At 41.6% G+C, this 21,473-nt stretch overlaps 1 pseudogene across 1 annotated transcript in view; it reads right to left on the bottom strand.

Moving 5' to 3' along the window:
• LOC310824140 (cytochrome P450 3A27-like) overlaps window positions 1-21,473 on the bottom strand; it is a 105,654-nt pseudogene that overhangs the window by 52,266 nt on the left and 31,915 nt on the right. Inside the window, exons 2-5 of the transcript in view lie at window positions 7,930-8,016; window positions 7,615-7,775; window positions 4,360-4,579; window positions 3,994-4,156 (exon numbers count right to left, since the gene is read on the bottom strand). The product of the transcript in view is annotated as a cytochrome P450 3A27-like (transcript). The remainder of the gene's footprint in view (window positions 1-3,993; window positions 4,157-4,359; window positions 4,580-7,614; window positions 7,776-7,929; window positions 8,017-21,473) is intronic.

Raw genomic sequence — 21,473 nt, 5'->3', positions numbered from 1 at the left:
ATTCAATTCATGCATTTAGGTCTCTAATAATAATAAAAAATATATTTGATTTGGAATGTGTTTTTCATTTGTAGCCGACAATTTCAAAGCCTGTGCAGTTGAGTGCAATAGACACACAAACAAAAACACAAACAAAACACTAACAACAACAAGAGGACAGGACCTAAAGGAAGGCCTTTCTAAAGATGTGAGTTTTTAGGCATATAGAAATATCCAACGCTGAATTCGACTTAATGGGAATATCATCTCCTAGTGACAGATATCTCTCAGTGACATTTTTACGCGTCCCTTGTCCAAATGCTGTAAAGGTAGTCGGCCTATGCCGTCTCAAGTATTTACAAATACAAGTGTTATAAAACTATACTATATGTCAACTATACTACATCTCTGGCCTACATTAGCCTACCTCAGTCAGTAGGCTGTGTATAAGCGCCGAATCTTCCGGTTATAATCTCTTTATATCTCACTCTGGTAATACTGATTGCACAGGTTCAGGTTGCGTCTTAGCTCGTTATGCCACTGAACTAAAAGTTCAAGAACTTTGTGTATTATTGCAGAACATTCTCAATTCTGTGTACATATCAACGTCATAATGATACCAATAGCAACGCGTAAATCTTGCATTCATGTCAATGGGAAATTGATTCGATTTACACGCGGATCTCGAGTTAGGATTCCACTGCAATACACATTTAAGTTTAAGTTCATTTGAATTTATAGTGCATTTTACCCACAATATACGGCTTACACAAAAGTAGCCTACAAGACAAATACAACATTTGAAAAAACATATTGCATAGAATCAAATTTGGGGATATACAGGTTTTTTTTCTTTATAAAGTACATTACAAACATAAAGTCTCATAAAGTACATTACAAATACGAAACAATTATTAGTCATATTTTTAATTAGTAATAATAATAAGTATTTTATATTTAATACAAAATAGATTAAATGGTGAAATTGGTGTGTATACATATAATAAACTTGACTCATAATCCGTATAGTGCTGTTTTTGGAGTAATTACTAATTACTAGTAATTACTAGTGTGTGCGGACTGCGCTCCCTGTCCCGTCTTTCTGCTGTGGGGCAGCGGAGCACTCTTGCCCCATCGTTGCGAGGGGAACAACGTGAGCGTGATTGGCGTAAGCAGGGAAAACCTCACGCAAATTATATTGGGTATGAATTCTGCCTAGCAACAGGTGGCGAAAAACTATTCAACGCTAATGTCGTTAACTTGGTCTGACATGACAGGAAATAATCACAAAGCAATTCAGTTCATCTACTGTACGTCTATCGCTAATGCTAGCTAGCTAAAGTTTTCACAATGAATCGTGTAGATTATTTGTTGACCATGCGGTTCAGTACATTGCCTTTGGAAGAGAAGTTGGAGATAAAACGTTTAGGGCCAACAGGAATGGTTTGACAAAAAGAGATGGCTAACCGCTACCACCTCGAAACATGCGCTGTTCTGTTTCCCATGTATGATTTTTGGTGGAGACTATTTGGGCATCGGCTGGATTCAAAGACATTATACATCTGTCAGAACAGAACAGACACCAGCGACTGAACGGCCTTGACATGCTTTCCATTGAAAATGCATTGATTCAGGGACAGATGGATTTCAACAGTAAAGTCATCGAGAGGTTTGCTGAAGCAACGAACCGCCGCGCTACTTTCCTATTCAAGTGAGCAGGTCTGTTTGGACATGTATGACAAATGGACAATGCGCCGTTCACTGTAGACTATATTGCTTTTGTTTTGTAGTCATTTTAAACGTTATACTGGCTGTGATATAAAGTGGAGGACTAAATGTTACCTATAGGCCTAATATCTAGACCGTTGATGGGCACACTTGTTACTTGTCGCTTTCAGAACCCTGGACTGGGCTCGGGCTGTATATTCATATAGTTCCGTTAATTAGCCTAGCCTACTTTCCGTGATTTAATGTGACTTTTGTAGTGTGTTATAGCCTCTGCACTGATGCTATTTATTTCACATTTAAAATAATACAATTGATAAAACCTGATTAAACTTTCCTACAAGTTAACGATGTGCCGAATGCTTGTATTTTGATTAAACATGCAAGTTATTGAAGACACGTGTCTGTCTCATCTTTTTACTTTGTTGCAGTATAGGCGTTCTGTGTCGCGCTGAAGCGTATGAAGTGTATTCAGTTATGGGGTTTACTGTACATACTTTTTCTCTGCACTGTTCCTGCTGCAGAGGATGCGTAAACGATTTTCCCATGTTGTTTTTTGGTTGTGGCCTGTGTTTATACATTTAGGCTATTAGTTGTATCCTACTTTTCAGTTTTACAAGTCAAATCTTATGACAGATGAGATGGCACTTCAACCGATAAAATGCAGGTACATTTTGACTACTGCTGCACTACGATACCCATAGATAGACCCAATACATTGGTAACTGCACTACTTATACAGCTCATATACTGCTTATACTGTTCATACTGCATTCTATATTTATTCTGCTTATAATGTTACTGTTAATACATATATTGCTTATACTGCACTACTTATACTGCTCATATACTGCTTATACTGCTCATATACTGCTTATACTGCACTACTTATACTGCTCATATATTGCTTATACTGCTCTACCTGTATATATTGTTCACATTGCACTTTTCTGCTTTTTTGCACTTCTGGTTAGACGCTAACTGCATTTCGTTGTCTCTGTACTTGTACTCTGCACAATGACAATAAAGTTGAATCTAATCTAACACCTATTTATTGTCATGTTTTGATGGCATGTTGTTCATTCTCATGTTATGATTTAGTTTGTGATTATACACACGTTTTTAGCGTGATGATAGAGACCCACTACCAGACGAGTACAAAACATACACAAGTCACATGCAAATCCCTGCACTGCAGACGACAGACAACAACTGTCTCTGTACAACGAGTCCTGGACCTCCACTAATAGACAGATACAAAGAGAGCAGCATACAGTAGCAGCAGAGCCCAGAGGCGAGGCGAGGCAAGGCAAGGCAAGGCAAGTTTATTTATATAGCACATTTCATACACAGAGGCAATTCAAAGTGCTTTACGTAAAATAGATAAAAAGGAAAGAGCATGAAAGAAAAATTAGAATAAAAACGCATAAAAGACATAAAAAAAAGAATAAAAGTCACAGTGCATTTTAGGGTCACAGTGCAATTATTAGCGCCAATTTAGTTTCAATTTAAGGCAAAAGCGAAGCCCTTTTTTTTATTTTTTCCCATTTTTGAAAGTAGCCAGTGTTGGGGCTGATCCTAGATCTATGTGTAACATAATAACTGAGAGACCTGCAGCAGGGCAGGTCCTCATCACTGGCTGTCTGCTTTGAGCTGGTTGTCGTTGGACTCCTGGCAGCGGAACAGGTCCATCTCAATGGGGATCTGGTGAGAGTTGACACACAGTTAAAGTATGAAGGAACGAGTAAAACAGATGTCAGCGTTACACTATGAATGTTACCTAACACAGTGTCACTGTTACGTTCGGGTAGCATTGCACTATAAATTCAAATAAACTCAAACTCCTGGACAACCTCTCTTGGGTCGACATACATTAAAATGGCCCTATGAAGTCTCGAGGGAGTTTTGCAGAAATACAAATAGCTTTTTTTTAAATCTCACACTTCCATCATTTAGTAGGTAGCCTATACTGAGGATGATTGGCGCCTAGTACTGAAAAATGCAATCTGGGAAATTAAATGGGGAGTACATACTCATGCAGTACGCAAGTACAGAATTGTAGTATGGGGGTTCAAACCCGGGTCTCCCATGTGGAAGACACAAACGCTACTATTAAGCCAAGAGGACATCCTCAAGGTCTGAGGGCGACACTTCAGTTTACATGTCTCAGGCAGGGCTACCTCATCACGCGAGTGTGATTCCAAAATCACCTCTGCTACATATAGAAACGCAACAAAGTCATAGGTACAAAATTATATTTACAATCATTGTATCATTATTTTGTCTCACCTCTGTCTCTTTGCAGACGGTGATGTTGAACCTCTGTAGAATCTCCACCATCGCCAGTTTCATCAATACCAGAGTGAATCGCATCCCGATACAGTTCCGTGGGCCCAACCCGAACGGCATGTAGGTGTATGGGTCGATGCTCTCCTTGTTCTCCTTACTGAACCTACACACGGAGAGTTCAGAGGAGGAGGGGTTAAAGAACATATCAATTAAATCACAGTAATATGATGGTTATACATGGTTGAAGAAACCTGTTTGTGTTTGGTCGTCGCATTTAGGTTTGTTTTATGGTTGTTTGTGGAACACTGCTCTTATCGTTGCTGTTGTGATTGATATTGTGGTTGTGGTTAAGATGTGGCCCATTACCTCTCTGGTTTGAACTCCTCTGGGTCTTCCCACACATCGGGGTCACGGTGCAAGGTCCAGATGGGTATCATGACGACCATACCCTTGGGGATGGTGATGCCGCTGATCTCAACAGATTTCTTGGCGACTCTTTCAAGTCGATGGGGTACAACCTGAGAGACTCGTTGATCACGCTGTCTAGATAGTCCATCTGCATCAGAGCCTCGTACTGGATAGGAGCCTGCACAGGGATATTACACTCACATGAGCACTAGTGATTGGTCGTTCACGTAGCCGTAGCCCAGAACTAACTCTTTTTCGTCGCAAATCTGAAGAGCTGTTAGTTTTTTGTGTTTTTTGGGGGGGAAATGAACACAGTACTATACTTATTCTAATCTGCATAGCCTAATTTCATGACACCCGCATACAGAACGCCATTACTTTCAATGTACGTGTGTAATAGTGTCTTGCTTTTTTGTTATACATGAATAAACAAAAAAATCGCTAAATAATGTTATCTTGATAGTTAGAAGAAAATACATTTAGATTCCACTGAACAATGTAAATGATAGATGTACACAAGGATCAATCAGAAGTCAAAATGCCACTAAACTGGGCTGCTTTTAGTGGATTGACTGCTTGGAATACTGAATGTGCTACAGTCTATTATTTCCTATCACAGTCGACAGACTACAAGAAAACTGTCAGGTGGTTCAAATGTGAATAACTTGGTATCCATTCCATTAACTGTGGCCGGGCAGCACCGAACAGCCCAGAGAACATTACCATGGTGCTTTTGAATATTAGGTCCCTATCTGGCAAAACCTTTATTGATCTTATCTCAGAGCGAAAGCTGCACTGTAATGTTTTTATCTGAAACCTGGCTAAACATGAATGCATGTCAGTCTATTAGAAGTGGGGAAAAATATATTTTCACTCTATTATTTATCTAGCCATGTCGCTGAGCAGATGAGAATTTCATGATGAATATGAATATGAATAGTACACCATCAACAGCTTCCTCCTGTGATAATGATTTAGCAACCAGCTTCAACACCAAACTAAGGGCAACTATCGACTCTGTAGCACCAGTCAAACTGAAAAAGGCTGTGGCCAAATTTAAAAGAATTTGCAGAAAGTCTGAGCGGACAAAAACTGCAGGTCCACCTTGATATTCTTCGAGAGCATCTTTCTGCTTTTAATAAGGCAATAAAAAAACGCCAAGACAAACGGGATCATTTCTCAAAATTGATAATGAATCATAACAACTCAAACAGTGCTCTTTTCAACGATTGACAGCCTTATAAATCCCGCCCACAAGACACCTGGTGATCTGCTCTCCACCTACAAATGTGAGGAATTTGCAACATACTTCTGAGATAAGAGAACCAATATTAGGTGAGGAGGATCACTCAGGCAAGACCTGAAGATGTGTTTGATGACTTGTTACCCCACCTTCCACCACATGGAAGCACTATGAACTCTTTTGCAGTGGTCATACAGAAATGCTCAGCAAAGTGGGGGTCTGTTCATCTGCACCTAAAACTACCATGGTGAAACCCCTCCTGAAGAAAAGTAACTTAGACTCTTCAGTCCTTAGCGATTTTAGGCCAATCTCCAACCTTCCCTTTTTAAGCAAAAAAATAATAATTCTTGAAAAAAAGGTGTTCAAACTGTTAAATAATCTCCTTCTTCCCAACTGTACCTTTGACATGTTCCAATCTGGCTTTTGTGCCGATCATAGCACTGAGATAGCACTATGTTGTTAAGTTATTAACTAGGTTCTTAATGACCTTAGAATTAATTAATTAATGCTGATGCCAAAATGCTCTTTGTCCTTGTCCTGGTCAAACTGTCTGCACACTTAAAGACACTACTTACAGTAACACTAAGCACCAGGCAAAAAAACAAGGTGTTACCATTGACTCAGATCTTAATTTTGAAACCCATATCAAGAATGTGACTAAAACATATTTGTATCACTTAAAGAAGAGTAAGTAAGTTTGCCGGAAATCTGCCATCGTGGAGAAATTCTGTCTGAAGTTGTCCAAACAACAACATCCTCCCTAATAATAATATATCCCCCCGAAATGAACTTGCAGTGTTGGACATTAGCTGTTTGGGGGCGGCAGGTAGCCTGGAGGTTAAAGAGGCCGGCCAGCAATCGGAAGGTTGCTGGTTCGATCCCCGCTCCAGGAGGGATCTGGATGTGAGTTAGTGCTGGCAGCATATCCAGGTCCCTACCACTGCCGTTGTGCCCTTGAGCAAGGCACTTAACCCCGAATTGCTCCAGGGGCGCTGACTTGGCTGACCCTGTGCCCAGAGCCCAGCGCTCTGTTCTCCCTGGGGGGGTGTGCACGTGTATTGTCTCGGAGGGGGGGTGTGCAGTGCGTGTGTGTTGTCTCGGGGGGGGTGTGTGCAAAAAGACCCATTCCAACAATTGATGTGAATTGATTGCATGGCAAATAAACAGTCTTTCTTTCTTTTTCTGTTGTGTTTCTACATGCGCACACGATTGGGAGAGGCAGCCACCGTAAATGAAATATTTATTCATAAGGGATTTATTATAAGGGATCTTGTTCCCTGATCGCTACCGATTAAAGATAGTCATTACAACCGTTAGGAAGCTTTTAGAACGCTTGAATATTACATGGACCTTTACAGAACACAGCTGTAAAGGTGCAACCTTTCCTCTCCCAGGCTGACACTGAGAGACGAATGCATGCTTGTATTACTAGCAACCTTGATTACTGTAACACTCTCCTGTCTGGTCGACCAAAGAAAGCTCTTGGCAAATGATACAAAATGCAGCAGCACGAGTCAGATGGAGAGCACATATCACACAAGTCTCTGCACTGATTACCTGTTAGTTTTATAATTTATTTTAAGATAATTGTATTAGTTTAGAAATCACTCTATGGTCATGCACACCACTGCATGTCAGACATGCTTTTAAGGTATATACCCTGTAGATCCCTCAGGTCCTCAGGTACTGGCCTTTTAACTATTCTGAAGATTCCAACAACACCTATCTACTTCCTGTTTCAAATGAATAATACTGGGCAGAAGTCTGCACAGGGATGCTACAGACACATTAGCACACTGCAAAATACTGTCACCTATCTAACCATCTGTAGGAGTCTGCAGTGCACAGGGGTTACACACTCATCAGTACCCTCTAAAACACTGTCACTATCATGTCACTATCACACTGTCACTGTCACTATCACCTGTTCCACATGAATAGTACTATATAGGAGTCTGCAGAGGGGTTACCTTGTTGGGAAACACAGTGTCTATCTCCTCCTGCAGCTTGGTCATGATGTGAGGGTTGGTTGCCAGATTGTAGGCCAGGAAGGACAGAGAACTACTGGTGGTCTCATAGCCAGCAAAGATGAACATCATTGCCTGGGACAAGATCTCATGGTCACTCAATCCTATGATGATGGGAGAAATGGGGTGGTAGGTGTGTTTGTAGGTATAGGTGTTTGAGGCAGGTACTGTATGTGTGTGTGTTAGATGCTAGTATACAGTGTGTGTGTGTGTGTGTGTGTGTGTGTGTGTGTGTGTGTGTGTGTTTAAGGCAGGCACCTTTACTCTGCTCCTCTCCCTTTGAGTTGCTGTCTTTCTGCGAGTCTATCATCAGCTGCAGGAAATCTACCCGACTCTGGAAGCAGGCTTACGTCAGATCAAAATCACATGAGAACTACCAGATGCTACCAAATCTCTACAATTGTATTACACAATACTGGCTGAAGATCGTATATTTGATCAGATATATTTACATACCTTCCTGGTGCTAGCCACGCGATTGGACTTGATCTTCTGAAAGACAGCGTAGAAGAAATCTGTGACCGAGGCAGGGAATAGGGATACCTCCTTGTTTGCCATAACAGGACCCATGAAGGGGAAGAATGCTGGACGGACAGGAAATGCCACGGTTACAAACAGGAACAGGAAATACCATGATACGTGACTCCAATCCTATTCAATGCACAGCCCTGTCCAGAAACAACTCCTAGGCTCTATCCCTAGACACTTCTGTATCCAATCCACTCAGATCTCCAAGTGTCCAGCATTTAGGAACTAGAGGTTGGTTCTGGACAGGGCCCATGTGTTTGTCAAATGAGTAGAGCGCAAACCATTGGCAGTGTGGTTTATGTCAGTCTAATCAATGAAATCGATAGCTTCATTTATTAAGCACAAAATGACTGAAAGCTATATGGGGGCAGTTGTACCGACTGTGAGGAACAGTGGGCTGAAGATGTCAAACTTGAGCATTTTCTTGATCTTGGTCACAAAGGGGTCGGAGGGGTTGTGGAGGGAGTCGATGTCGACACTGAATGAAGTACTGACGACCACATCCATACTGTATGGTCCAAAGAACCTGGAACACAACCACACAATCTCTGACTACCAGAACCACAACCACAAAATTAAAGGGGGAGTTCACTGAAATTACAAATTCACCTTATCGTCTCGGAGATAAATACTCACTCCTTTAGTTCAATGGGCTCATCGTTATCAGCCGTCTTCTTCAGATTGCTGACCAAGTTACCAGAGTGCTGCTTCATGATCCTGAGCATCTGAGTTGGGAAGGATACATGGAAAAATATCATGATTGATACGTGGATTAATATGTGCAAAACATATATTAATATCATGTTTGAAACAGGAATTATTTTAATGTTTATATAGCCTGAGAATATACATCCATACAGGATACATTATGTATATAGTCAAAGAATAAGTGACTCCAAAGATGAACTATTATTCTATACTCTGTCATCTGACCACTGAACTTATCGAAGATAAGATCAAATATACTTTATTGTCCCGGATGAAAATTTGTCTTGGATTAATTAATTAAAGTTGCTGCTTCACACAACAACAAACAACAATGAATACACACTATACACATAGTACAAATCACACACACACTCTCACACACACACACACACACACACACACACACACACACACACACACACACACACACACACACACACACACACACACACACACGCGCGCGCATCAGAGTTGTTAGTCATTCATTTATTTGTGTTGTATAAAGGAATGAATGAAAGAAGGAGAGGAGAGATGGGACTGTACCTCTTTGATCCGCCCACTGGTGAAGGAGGGAGACAGGACACTGCGGATCCGTCTCCATGCATCATCCTCAGCGATAAACACGGCGTCATACAGAGGCCCGTTGAGATAGATATTCTAGAAAAATAATAATAATTATATACTGCAAGATTAACCTACTATTAATAATGCTATAATAACAATGATATTATCTATTTAAGGAGTCCTTATGTTTTTTTCCCCATACAACAACTTCAATTCAGCGTAATACCCTCCTGTTAGTGAAAAGGGAGTTGCATTCCTTGATGAGGATGGTTTTGATCATGGCTGTGTCCATGATACACAGGATGGGCTGACGGCCATCATAGATCCTACAGACCAGCAAAAACAAAGATAGCCTCAATTCTTCGTGGCATTGATTCCACAAGATGTTGGAAACATTCCTTTGAGATTCTGGTCCATGATGACATGATTGCATCACTCAATTCCTGCAGATTTTTCAGGTTCACTTTCAAGATGTGAATCTCCCGTTCTACCACATCCCAAAGGTGTTCTATTGGATTCAGATCCTGGGAAGGCCACTGAAGAACACTGAACTCATTGTCATGTTCATGAAACCAGTTTAAGACAACTTTTGCTTTGTGACATGGTGCATTATCATGCTGGAAGTAGCCATTAGAAGATGGGTCAATTGTGGCCATGAAGGGATGCACATGGTCAGCAACAATACTCAAATAGGCTGTGGCATTCAAGCGAATATACCGTAGATAGAGACAGACAGACCCATCACAGATCCTGCACTCTTAGAAAAAAAGTGCTACCTAGAACCAAAAAGGGTTCTTCTTCCACTCTCCCTTTGAAGAAACCTTTTGGGTTCCATGTAGAACCCTTTTCCACAGAAGGTTATACAGTACCGTGCGAAAGTAATGGGACAGTGAAGCATTTTTTCTTCTGTTTGGATTTGAAATAAAAACGTAGAGATTTTTATTTTTTATATAATGTACATATTGGTTTATCATTCAGAAATTACAACATTTTTATGCATAATCCCCCTATTTCAGGCTACACTAAAGTGATGGGACAATTGGCTTGACAGGTGTGTTCGTCAGGTGTGTTCCATCACATAATTTGTGCAGTCTGCTATTGGTGTCTTGTCAACATGAGGACCAAAGAGATGTTATTGAAAGTCAGGGAAGCCATTATGATGCTGAAATATCAGAAAAAAATGAAACATAGCCAAAACCTTAAACCTACCAAAATCAACAGTTTGGAACTTCATTAAAAGGAAAGAAAGCACTGGTGAGCTAAGAAATCGCAAATGGCAAGGAAGACTTCCAGTGGATAACCAAAAAATGCTCACCATAATAAAAAAATAAAAAAAATAAAAACTGCCCCATAGATTAGGAACACTCTCCAGGAGGTAGGCGTCAATGAGTCAGAGACTACCATCCGCAGAAGACTTCACCAGCAGAACTACAGAGGCTACAAACCACTACTTAGCCACAAAAACAGGCTGGCCAGGTTACGGTTTGCTAAAAAGTACCTAAAAGAGCCTGCAGAGTTCTGGAAAAACATGTACCAGAGTGATGGCAAGTGTAAAGTGTGGAGAAAAAAAGGAACTGCCCAATATCCACAGCATCCCACATCATCTGTGAAATATGGGGGAGGGGGTGTTATGGCTTGGGCATGTATGGCTTCCACTGTAACTGGCTCACTTGTCTCCTTTGATGAGGATGAATTCAGAAGTGTTCAGAAACATCTTGTCAGTCCAAGTACAAGTTAATTGCTCCAAACTCATTGGACGGCATTTCACCATACAGCAGGACAATGACCCAAAACATACTGCCATAGCAACTAGGAAATTATTCAGGGCCAAAAAGAGAATCCTATAGAATCCTATAGAACATGCATTTAATTTGCTGAAGAGGAGGGCAAAACATCCTAAAAAAACAAACAACAATCGCTGCAATATAGGTCTGGCAGAGCATTACCAGAGAAGATACCCAGCGTCTGGTTGGGTCAATGGGTCACAGACTTTTGCACTTTTGCATACAAAGGATTGGGGACCAAATACTGAACATGAGTGCTTAATTTGGACATTTACATAATGCAAAAGAAGAAAAAATGCTTGTCCCATTACTTACGCAGGGCACTGCAAATGGAACCCATAAGAGTTATTCAACCAAAGAATCCTTTTAGAACCCTTTTTTTCTTTATTTTTTTAATTACATTTTTGCCCTTTCAATGACATGGAGGGAAGACACAATCACTTCCGATTTGAATTCTGACATGTCGTGGCTCCTCTTTATTCATGCAGTTTGAGACGTGCTCAGAGGCAATATAGGAGCCTCAACCAATGAGAATCCAGGATGTTGTCAAACATTGGCAACGCACAAGTTGTGTTTGGGACCATACTACAGAATACTTAAAAGCTTAAAACTTAAATCGCTCAATAACAGATTCAAATTATTAATGTGGAAGCATGAAATTGTTGCTTGGGCAGTGTACTTGCATGAAGACAGATCATTTGTCTTGGTGTATGAGACCATTTCGTCGGTTGGATCGTCTGTGTTTGTGAAAATCGCACGGTGTCCGCCTGGTTTAAGAGTGTATACTGTAGACACTGAGAGATATATATATCCATCATAGTTAACAATAACCAGGATCAGTTTAGCAGACTCACCCCCACAGTTTCCCATATTTCTGGAAGCTCTCTGTGTCAAAATTGGTGAAACCACCCTGGGAACAAAAAAACAAAACAAAAAAATAGCCAGTTCATAAATGCTTGTCATAAACCTGAACTGTGGCTTAGTCTATGATGGCCCTTTTCCACTACAGACCGGCTCTCACTCCTCTCTTTTCGTTTTCGTTCAAAAGCTTTATTGCCCATTTTTCTGGGTAAAACAATTCATATTCAGCTCCCATGGCTTTCACCACAACAACACACATCATGGATGAGTCTACAATGTTGTTGTTTATGGGCTTAATCTCTACAAACCTTCTTATATCCCATTATCGTCCCGAGGAAAGGGATGGGTTTAGGTCCAGGAATGCCTAGTTTTTTTTATATTCCATATGGCCAGTATCCATACCTGGTCAGAACAAATATAAATCAACAATCTGACTTGAAACAAAAGCAAAACGATCAAGTCATAGGTATCATTGAAACTGTTAGATAACTGTAATTATCAATACTATCATTTGTATGTATTATCACAACTAACTAACTAACAAATAATATTTTTTATTAAAACTTCTTACACTACGATCAGAGAGATGAGTAAGGCAAGGAGAGTCCATGTCTCGGTGGAGAAGTACGGAAGGTAACCCATCTTTACAGGTTCAATCGCTTCTTCTGAGTAACCCCGGACACGTCTGCTGAAGTGATTATTTTATCCCGTCATGACACCTGTGTTTCAGATCATGAAACACAGGCGAAAGAGTATGTGAGAGGTGAAGTTGAAGCCATGGCTAGTGAATGATTGAAAGGGGATCCCTGCGCAGAGGGCAAAACTCAGTGATGTTATTGTCGGCCTTTATCTTAACATCCTGCTAATAGTTGCTCCTTGTTTGATCCCTATCGGGTTTTAACAGTTTGCAGACCCATTGATTCAAGAAGGACTATGGGGCAAATATTTTTGGGCAAATATTTTCTTTCGAGTAATACTGAATTTTACATATTTTAACTCCTCTAAAAATGTGTTATGTTCTTTACATGTATGCACTTGTTTTATATCATTGGCTCCTAAAAACAGTATTTCAAAATACTAGTTCAAAACACATCACATATTACAGTAATGAAGCAACTGATTAACATGAATACAGTGCTCTTCATAAGTATTGGAAAGAGGAAGCATTTTCTGTTCTTTTAGCTCTACACTTGGATTTGAAATCAAACAAATATTATGGGGTCAAAGTAGAGATTCTCAACTTTAATTCAATGGGTTTTTAAAAAAACATTTGTAAACATACTCCCACTATTTCAGGGCTTCAAAAGTATCATATAATGTCCAAATAAAGTAATAATGTTTCGTATTAGGTCAACAATCTGTCTGAAGTCTGCAACCCCACCAGGCACTATCCACTATCCACTATCCACTATCCACTCATCTTTTGAAAATCATTGACATTTCCACATGGTATTGTGTCATAGACTAGCCTCCCTACAGCAATATTATCTTGACATTGGGATCCTTTGTCCAAACCAGGGTGTATGTTTGGTTGCAGGGGCCCAGGCTGTGCTCTCTGACTGCTCCAACTGTAGTAGACCCTGCAGTGAGGAAGAGGTCAACATGCTGCAGTACCGTCAGCCAATCACACGCAAGAACCAACAGATCGCCAAGACCTCCATTGCACCATGCACGCACGCACACACACACACACACACACACACACACACACACACACACACACATACACACACACACACACACACAAACACTGTCTCAACAGCCCCTTCCTTCACTCTCACTCTCTCTCTCTGTAGGTGGGTCAGGCTGCGTATTCAGCCTCTAAGGGGGGTATTGTTGGGATGACTCTACCCATCGCCCAAGACCTGGCACCCATGGACATCCGTGTGGTCACCATCGCACCCAGTCAGTAAACACACACACATACATACGCACTCTTTCACACACTCCTCCCCCCCCCCTTCCTCTCCATATCAGACAACCTCTCTCTCCCTCTCCTTAGGTCTGTTCTCCACTCCTCTCCTGGCGGGTTAACCTGAGAAGGTGCGTTCATTCCTGGCCTGCCAAGTGCTCTTCCCCTCGCGCCTGGGAGACCCTGCCCACCTGGTGACATCACTGGTTGAGAACCCCATGATCAATGGAGAGGTCAACAAACTGGATGGAGCTATCCGCATGCAGCCCTGAGAGAGAGTGAGTGTTTGTGTGTGTGTGTGTGTGTGTGTGTGTGTGTGTGTGTGTGTGTGTGTGTGTGTGTGTGTGTGTGTGTGTGTCTGTGTGTGATCCAAGGTATACCACTGTGACAGCTCCGATGTGTGTGTGCATGTGAGGTGTGTGTTCATTTCTGGTACTCCAAGCTCTGTTGTACTGTACGCTCCATGCTGTTTTGCTTTGTTTTGTAAACTGATCCAGTAATAAACTTCTAATGAGTCTGAGTCTCTCCTCCTCTGTGTCTGTGTAAAGTGAGGTCAGTAGGAGCTAATAGGACAAATGAAACAAGAATGAGCCTTATGAGGCAAGTGTACCTTCATTTGTCCTATTAGAAGTGAATAGAACGCCTGGACACAGGAAATGCTAAATGCTAAAGCTCTCATAACATCACACCTGCACCAGTGTATAGCTTTATGTACATGTCATCCACAACATTTCAGTGAAGGGAAAGGGAAGCACACATTTCTTTTGGAATGGAAAGGAGTCGAGGTACAGTATCTTGGTATACACACGTTTGCTCCAGTTTTGTACCCATTGACTCTGACCCTGTTTGTGTAAGAGGCTAGGGCTGACCCATTCTGATTCAAGATGTTTGTGTAAAAAAGGTATTTATTGCATATATTGTCCACTAAAAAGCAGATGATGGTACAAGTGTAAGGGACCAAGTGCTCCAACCTCAGTCTAGCCTGAAGATCATTCCATATCTAAGGAGCACAGCAGCTAAAAAGTTCTTCTCAATTCTGTAATCACTTGAAGGACATTAAATAGTAACAAGCTGCAAGTTTGATCGCCACTAAGTCGCCATAAAAGCAATGATGTGAGGTAAAATGGGAGTTTTAAAAGAACTGCTTTATATACAGATGAAATCCAATGATAAGCCCTTCTCAACGTCAAAGAATCCCAACCCACAGACTGATACAAAAGACAATGGTGGGTACAGAAAACATGCCTACAAATGAACTGATAAATGAAGTGATAAATCGGGTCTAGTGGTTTAAGAATTGAGGCTGTCGTGTGATTTTAAATTGTGTCACCATAATCACGGACAGGGAGGAGCGTTGCCAAGACAATCTTCCTCCTATTATCAAAGGTGAAGCAAGACATTTCTTTACAAAACAAGTACAAGTCTAACTCGCAAACTCTTGATCACTTTTTCAACATGTATTTTAAAAGTGTATCATCTATCTAAATGCCCAGGTACTTATAATGGGGAACTTGTTCAGTTTGGGTTCTTTTCAGGGTACAAATATGTTGATCATTGTAATCAATATTATGGGATATAGAGAAAAACATAACAGACCTCATGCATACCTCTTCAAATTAAGGTTTACCCAGATTGTTTCTAATCTAACCCATGTGCATACATGTGCCATGTTTTTTCTTCCTCAACTTGTAAATGTAAAAAACACAAACACCACCACTTTGTCTTTTTGTGGTGTTAGGAATACAGACCTCACAGATAAAAATGTTTTGATAAAGGTCATAAACCGAAACGTCGACACAATAAATAAGCAGAGGTAACAATCGTGTGTGCAGGAGTATTCATTTTTTTACATACCTTTTCTTCCTAAACTCATCATCACTCAACATAGTTTACAGCTATGCAACTTGTAAAATACAGCATTTCAAACATGACACACAGTTTGCCTTTGAATATGACTTTTATGAAAGAGAATTGAAATGGCAAGTGTAGTTATAGTGGTAGTATGCAGGGTAGTTATTGTGGTAGTAAGTTCGGGATAGTTGTGGATTTCCAGAATTGTCTCTGTGTTGAAATATCTGAAAGAGAAAAATTGTCTTATCATTTGTATAGATAAAATCTAAATTATTTTGAGGTGATTTGAGAAGCCAAAAGGATCATCCTTAGAATGCACTGTAAGCAGATAATGGAGGGCATACCTGTATTTTGTTTCCCTTTATGGAAAGCCCTCTCCATGCTCTCTCTGGCAAACTCCAGGTTCGCCGCCATTACTCTTTTCTTTTCAGTCTTCTCCTTCTCTCTCTCCATTTCTGTCTTCATCCTCTTCATGACATCTTCTGTAATCTTTGTCATCAACTCTTTCACTTCCCTCTCCCTCCTTTCCACCATATTATTTATCATCCCATCCATCTCTTCTCTCATGCGTTTAACGTCATCTTCTTTCTCCTTCAGGATTTTCTCCATCTCTTTCTCGACCACTTCTACTCTCTTCATTGCCTCCAACTCCTTTTTCATCCATTCAATATCCTTTTCTTTCTCCTGTTCATTCCTGTTTCTCTGTCTCTCCTCCTCTGCCCATTTCATCACCTCCATCCTCTCTTTCACTTGTTTCACCTCCATTTCTTTCTCCTCCAGGATTCTCTCCATCTCTTTCTCGGCCTCCTCTACTCTCTTCATCGCCTCCAACTCCTTTCTCATCCATTCAAAATCCTTTTCTTTCTCCTTCTCACTCCTGTTTCTCTCTCTCTCCTCCTCTGCCCATTTCATCACCTCCATCCTCTCTTTCACTTGTTTCACCTCCCTTTCTTTCTCCTCCAGGATTCTCTCCATCTTTCTCTCCATCTCTTCTTCTCTCTTCATACCCGCCTCCATCTCCTTTCTCATCCATTCAATAACCTTTTCTTTCTCCTTTTCAATCTTCTCCCTCTCTCTCTCCATCTCTGTCTTCATCCTCATCTCCTCTTTCACTTCCCTCTCCCTCCTTTCCACCATATTCTTTATCATCACATCCATCTCTTCTCTCACACGTTTAACGTCGCATTCTTTCTCCTCCAGGATTTTCTCCTTCTCTCTCTCCACCTCCTCTACTCTCTTCATCGCCTCCAACTCCTTTCTCATCCATTCAATATCCTTTTCTTTCTTCTTCTCATTCCTGTCTTTTTCTCTCTCCTCCTCTGCCCATTTCATCACCTCCATCCTCTCTTTCACTTGTTTCACCTCCATTTCTTTCTCCTCCAGGATTCTCTCCATCTCTTTCTCGGCCTCCTCTACTCTCTTCATCGCCTCCAACTCCTTTCTCATCCATTCAAAATCCTTTTCTTTCTCCTTCTCACTCCTGTTTCTCTCTCTCTCCTCCTCTGCCCATTTCATCACCTCCATCCTCTCTTTCACTTGTTTCACCTCCCTTTCTTTCTCCTCCAGGATTCTCTCCATCTTTCTCTCCATCTCTTCTTCTCTCTTCATACCCGCCTCCATCTCCTTTCTCATCCATTCAATAACCTTTTCTTTCTCCTTTTCAATCTTCTCCCTCTCTCTCTCCATCTCTGTCTTCATCCTCATCTCCTCTTTCACTTCCCTCTCCCTCCTTTCCACCATATTCTTTATCATCACATCCATCTCTTCTCTCACACGTTTAACGTCGCATTCTTTCTCCTCCAGGATTTTCTCCTTCTCTCTCTCCACCTCCTCTACTCTCTTCATCGCCTCCAACTCCTTTCTCATCCATTCAATATCCTTTTCTTTCTTCTTCTCATTCCTGTCTTTTTCTCTCTCCTCCTCTGCCCATTTCATCACCTCCATCCTCTCTTTCACTTGTTTCACCTCCATTTCTTTCTCCTCCAGGATTCTCTCCATCTCTTTCTCGGCCTCCTCTACTCTCTTCATCGCCTCCAACTCCTTTCTCATCCATTCAAAATCCTTTTCTTTCTCCTTCTCACTCCTGTTTCTCTCTCTCTCCTCCTCTGCCCATTTCATCACCTCCATCCTCTCTTTCACTTGTTTCACCTCCCTTTCTTTCTCCTCCAGGATTCTCTCCATCTTTCTCTCCATCTCTTCTTCTCTCTTCATACCCGCCTCCATCTCCTTTCTCATCCATTCAATAACCTTTTCTTTCTCCTTTTCAATCTTCTCCCTCTCTCTCTCCATCTCTGTCTTCATCCTCATCTCCTCTTTCACTTCCCTCTCCCTCCTTTCCACCATATTCTTTATCATCACATCCATCTCTTCTCTCACACGTTTAACGTCGCATTCTTTCTCCTCCAGGATTTTCTCCTTCTCTCTCTCCACCTCCTCTACTCTCTTCATCGCCTCCAACTCCTTTCTCATCCATTCAATATCCTTTTCTTTCTTCTTCTCATTCCTGTCTTTTTCTCTCTCCTCCTCTGCCCATTTCATCACCTCCATCCTCTCTTTCACTTGTTTCACCTCCATTTCTTTCTCCTCCAGGATTCTCTCCATCTCTTTCTCGGCCTCCTCTACTCTCTTCATCGCCTCCAACTCCTTTCTCATCCATTCAAAATCCTTTTCTTTCTCCTTCTCACTCCTGTTTCTCTCTCTCTCCTCCTCTGCCCATTTCATCACCTCCATCCTCTCTTTCACTTGTTTCACCTCCCTTTCTTTCTCCTCCAGGATTCTCTCCATCTTTCTCTCCATCTCTTCTTCTCTCTTCATACCCGCCTCCATCTCCTTTCTCATCCATTCAATAACCTTTTCTTTCTCCTTTTCAATCTTCTCCCTCTCTCTCTCCATCTCTGTCTTCATCCTCATCTCCTCTTTCACTTCCCTCTCCCTCCTTTCCACCATATTCTTTATCATCACATCCATCTCTTCTCTCACACGTTTAACGTCGCATTCTTTCTCCTCCAGGATTTTCTCCTTCTCTCTCTCCACCTCCTCTACTCTCTTCATCGCCTCCAACTCCTTTCTCATCCATTCAATATCCTTTTCTTTCTTCTTCTCATTCCTGTCTTTTTCTCTCTCCTCCTCTGCCCATTTCATCACCTCCATCCTCTCTTTCACTTGTTTCACCTCCATTTCTTTCTCCTCTAGGATTCTCTCCATCTCTCTGTCGACCTCTTCTACCCTTCTCTTCATCACCTCCATTGTTTCGGTCTCCTTCTCACTCATCTTTAATCTCTCTTCGCTCTTCTTTACCTCCTTCTCTCTCTCCTGCACCACCCTCTCTCTCTCCTCCACCTCCTTCTCTCTCCTCTTCATCTCATTTCTTGTTTTTTCCATCTCCCTCTGGAAAGTCTCCTCCATCTCCTTTGTCACTTTCTCCACCTCCTCCACCTCTTTCGCCTTTATTTCCAACTGGACAATCCTCTCCTCCAAATCCTTTTTGTTATTTTCCTGCGTCTTTTGAATGCGACTGAGTATTGCATTGCATTCATTCACTTTCTCAGTGTCTCTATCCAACACTTTCCTCTTCCTCTCCATATTATCTTTAAGATGGTTGACTATCTTCCTCTTCCTCTCCACCATTTCTCTGTCCTTGTCCACCATTTCTCTGTCCTTGTCCACCATTTCTCTGTCCTTGTCCACCCTCTCTCTCTCCTCCTTCAGCCTGTCCTTCTCTGCATCGGTGTGCTCCTTCACCTTATGCAGAAGGTTTTGGGCTCCCTCCACCTCTTCCGCTCTCTCCTCCATCTCCCTCCTCCAACCCTCCTTCTCTTCCTTTCTTTCTTTAGCCATTCTGGCCCTCTCTCTCGTGTGCCTGGCCCGTCTTGATGTCCTCTGTGGGAGTGGGGTGTAGGCTGCGAAAGCTGCCGGTCCTGCTGCCTCCATCATCAGGGCAGCCTGATCCTCTTTACACTCCTGTGGACATACAGTGAACACACTACAGGTGCAGTCTCGGGAATGTCTTCCTGACGCCTTTACGCATACAGCTTTGTGATGCTTAGACAGTAATGACATAATTCATGTTTACATTTCTTTAATTTTCGACGCATTGTCGTTATTCGTGACGCATCAATGACCAATTGATTATCTGGCAATGCAATGAAAAAAGCGTGTGGAAAACAGTCGTTAATGATGTAGTGGAATTTAAATCATGGTATTTTGAAATAACATACCGTTAACCAGAGCTGTTGATTCATTCAGAGACTTTATTCACAGAGAACAAAGCCGGGTCAGGTTTGCAAAGTTGAACACACTTTTCACTTCCGTTACCTGTCTTTTTATAGACTTCACATAGGTCAACACCCTTCATTCAACAAACGTCTACTTCCTGTTTACATACACCAATAATATTCAAGAACTACATTTCGTCATCCCGGGGCTACGCCCCCTTTGGCTTGGCGCCGATCAGTCTACTGTAGAGATCAATTGATCTAGGCTGTTTTCTAAAGCCCTTTTGCCTTGGCTGTTTACAACTGTGTTTATCACCCATCCATCCTGTCCCCAGATCACCTGATGATGTTTACACAGCTGTATACCACTCTACTTCAAAGCATCCATACCCCCTAGTCAGCCCCCACCTAAGTGATCTCACCCCTCTGAGATGTTCCAGGACCATCTGGTGTCCTTGTGACCTTTTCCCCTAGGTGTGGGATTACTAAGGCTAGTATTTGTCTTTAAATTTACTATATATTCCCCCCTTTGGGACTTAATAGTCCCACATCAATGACACAGCAATAAAACATATAAGTGATTTCAAGACAACATACATAGGCGACTCACAGAAGTAAACATAACCTGTATGACATCAACAGCATGACATTCTATTAGCTCCTGGGGACACGCCTCCTTTACAGGTGGGGGCGAAAAACCCATTCTTTCATTAGGGAAAATTCCCCCACGGTTCTCACCATATCCAATCATTGAGCAACCACGTTACAGGTCTGCAAACGAGCACCCGTCCCCATGAGCAACAACTAAACTACATTTAAATGATTACACAAATTGTTAATAAAAATAAAACAACACACAACACATCAACCTATAATGGGACTTTATGTCCAACACAGGGGACCATCCCCTGTCTCTGATCCATAGCCATCCCATTGTGTCTCTATGCATACATTCAACATGGCCATTCTATCAGTACTACACACAATAATTGTCACACATAAGACTTTAAAACACGTCAATGTCCATTCAAATTGTCAATATTCCCAAAGGGAATATAGTCCTTGTATGGCCAGGGTTTCGTCTTTCTTGAGGATTGTAGCAATGCTTCTCCCATGTAGGTGTAGCTGTTAGCGCTGGCTAGTCCTGGCTGGGAGTGTAGACAATCTCGTCATCATCGGATGAGGGGGCAGAAGACTCACTGCTGCCTCCCCAGTCGAGAACAGGATATAGGTCTAGTTGGCCTCCCATTCTGTTGAGTGCCATTGGAGCTATCCCTCTGGTTACACTCATCTGCTTAATTGTGCTCTGTATAAAAAAGGATCTCAAAACAGGCATTATACAACAAAATAACAGTCCTAACACTACAATCACTATCACAA

Source organism: Argentina silus (assembly GCF_951799395.1).
Source record: "Argentina silus genome assembly, chromosome: Y".
In the NCBI taxonomy this organism is placed as follows: Eukaryota; Metazoa; Chordata; class Actinopteri; order Argentiniformes; family Argentinidae; genus Argentina; species Argentina silus.
This window is presented reverse-complemented; position numbering and strand designations above follow the sequence as displayed.